The sequence below is a fragment of the Salminus brasiliensis genome, chromosome 2 (genome assembly GCF_030463535.1).
Source record: "Salminus brasiliensis chromosome 2, fSalBra1.hap2, whole genome shotgun sequence".
In the NCBI taxonomy this organism is placed as follows: Eukaryota; Metazoa; Chordata; class Actinopteri; order Characiformes; family Bryconidae; genus Salminus; species Salminus brasiliensis.
In genome coordinates, this window is record NC_132879.1 from 43,887,183 (window position 1) to 43,890,230 (window position 3,048).

The following is a 3,048-nucleotide window of genomic DNA, read 5'->3' on the forward strand; positions in this document are numbered from 1 at the left end:
TGCAGTTTCTCCATTTACTGACATATATAATATATGTATATATATATATATATATATATATATATATATATATATATATATATATCACTATAAACACTATAACACTAAGTAAAGAAAGTAAAGGAAAGAAGAAGAGTACAGTAGAGTATGCAAGTGCATTGTGCAAGTGCAAAAGTAAACAGTATTTGTACAACAGTGTGGTTCTTTTACTCTTTAGCCCTGGCAAGACCCTTTTGATGTTGTCTCTGGTTCAGGAGTGGCTTGAAATTAGGAATGTGGCAGTTGTCGCCCCTTTCCTGGAGACGCCAATGCAAGGTGGCTCTTGATGCACTGACACCAGCCTCAGTCCAAGTACCTGAATCAACTTTTCTTGACCGTCCCCTCAAGGCTGTGGTCAGCACTGTTTCTTGTGCACATTTTCTTCCTCCAGTCAGCTCTCCATTACTATGCTTTGATACAGCACACTGCGAACAGCCAGCTTTTTCAGCACTGACCTTCTGTGGAGGGTGTCGATGATTGTCTTCTGGACAGCTGTCAACTTAGCAGTCTTCCTAATGATTGTGGTTGTGTGAACTACACCAGAGACTATATAAATGAGAAGGTCGGTCACTAGTTGAGTAATAAATGGGAATTCCTGTAACTCTGAACACTGTTTACGGAGAAAGTCTCGTCTTTTAACAAAAAGAGCCGGTTACGCCCATGGGCGAGGAAGGGCCACCAATGTGATGATCTACACAAACGCAGTAGCATGGACAAGCCAGAAAATCTGTTTTTTTGTGCATTATTGAGCTGAACACTACAAACGAACACTATTCATGAGTTTGAATCATAATCATCGATATGTGTTTTAATTTGACCTTCAGTCTTGAATAGTTTGGTCTATCCCCATTCATAAAAATAGGAGCATGGTCTGGTGTGACTGGAAATAGCTGCCCGACAGCTTTGCAAAGATGGCCGCCGAGTGGACAGACTTGCCTATATGTGCTTTCACCAAACTGAGAGATTCACAGTATATATACTTTTTGTTATCCACTCACATTCTAAATGCAATATTAGAATAATTTAAGATGCTGGATTTGAGCTAAAAGCCATACAAAAAGAGGCTTGAAATATGTAATAAATATAAAATATACTACAGATAACCTTTTAAATTGTTGCCACCTCACGCATTTCCCTTTTCATGCTTGTGAATAAATAGTGGAAGAAGTCGTTTATGATTATGAACCAGAGCAGCAAAACTACTTTAATGCTTAAAAACCATAACATACACTTTGCCATAAATGACTGTATTAGAGGAGTAAGTTGAGGAAATGTTAAAAGCAGTATTAAATGAATGTACTGGAGATGAATTGTGTATTGTGAAACGTTAACAGTGTTTACACGTATTTCATAGCAGTTTTGAAATCTAAGTTTTCCAAGATATGAGGCCTGTAAAAAGGACGCGGTGTATAATGAAGTAATGTTACACAGTAATGGCGAGAACAAGTGGAGTCACACATCTGACCTTAAATCTCTGTTAACCTCCACCACATATATTTGGAATAGATCACATGATGTGCTCTAATGATCACATGTTATGATGTAAGAAAATGACATATTGCACATATAAATATGCATTGAAGGTGAAAAGACCAGATGTGCAAATAGATGTGTAAAATATCACAAAATAGCATGAATTTAATAAATTAATAATACAGCAAAAATGGCAAAAATGGCGTCAAACGTCGTTCACGTCGTTCAACCACATCACCACCCCAGATGTTTATATATATATATATATATATATATATATATATATATATATATATATATATAGAGAGAGAGAGAGAGAGAGAGAGAGACTAGATAAATCAATAGAGGAAAACAAACTAAAAAAAAAGAAAACAATAAGCGCAAACAATACAGAGAAACAAAACGATAAGAGAACAGTATTAAATAACAGAGAATTTACAAAAATGTCTAAACTCAAACTGAAACTTAAACTAAACTGTAGAACTACGTGAGTCACGAGCTTTAAATGAAGCTGCAGGGACAGAACTTACCACGCGGGGGCAGTGTGCGCGAGGTTATAATGGCACAGGCCAGGCGCGCTGGTCTTTTTAAACCGAGCCAGGCGTGTTTCAAGCATTAACATCTCCACGTTTCAGCGTTTGTCACGGCCATCTTGCACTTTACAAAGGTTACCAAGTGTTCAGAAGAGCATTATGAAAGTTAAAGTTAAAGAAAATTAAGAAAATATCAGAAAAGTTGGTGAAAACGTGGTGCTTTGGTGTTTGTTTGATGAAGTTTGGTTCAGCTTCACATTGCTGTTTAATGTCTGGTTTAACCTCTGCTATCAAATACATTTAAAAGATTAAGGCCGGTGTGACTTTTCGCTGTGGTCATCGAGAGCATTGCATAAAGGTAAGTGGGGCCGAGTCGTTTAAAAGGCCGTGTGAAAAAATAATCAATCAATGAATCAGTCTGCGGGCCTTCTGTGGTGTTAAAGGGGAATTCCAAGGTTGTCTGTATCATTAAACTGTTTTTGGTGTAAAGTAGAGAAACCGAGGGACCAGGGGTGATCTCTAGAACATTTATATCCTTATATTAAAATTGCATTTACAGAAAGCACCAACAGTCTTGCATGTTTCTTTTGGCACCTTAAAGTAGTTGAATGCATTAATTACAATGGATGTCCACAAACATTTGGACACCTTGTGTGTATTTAGCTCTGGGCATTAAACTCTGGTTCCCACCACCCTGAAAGTTTCTGTGGAACAAACCAGTTAAAGGATTTATGCAGAAAATTATCAATTTTGTGAAGTTTTGTGAAATTCCTCAATAAATCAGCTAGAATGGGTAGAGTGAGGTTGTAGGTCCTGTCTGATAAGTCTCTAATTTTGTTTCAGTTTAATTGTATTTTTGAACATTTATAAAGTATGCTGTAATAAGCTTTAGCTAAAATGGACAGATTTTTAATGGTCTTTATTAAAAACATTCCATGCTAGTATTTTAGTATTTTCTTTTTTATCCGTTCCCAGAACTGCACTTCTCCCAACCCTCTGCACC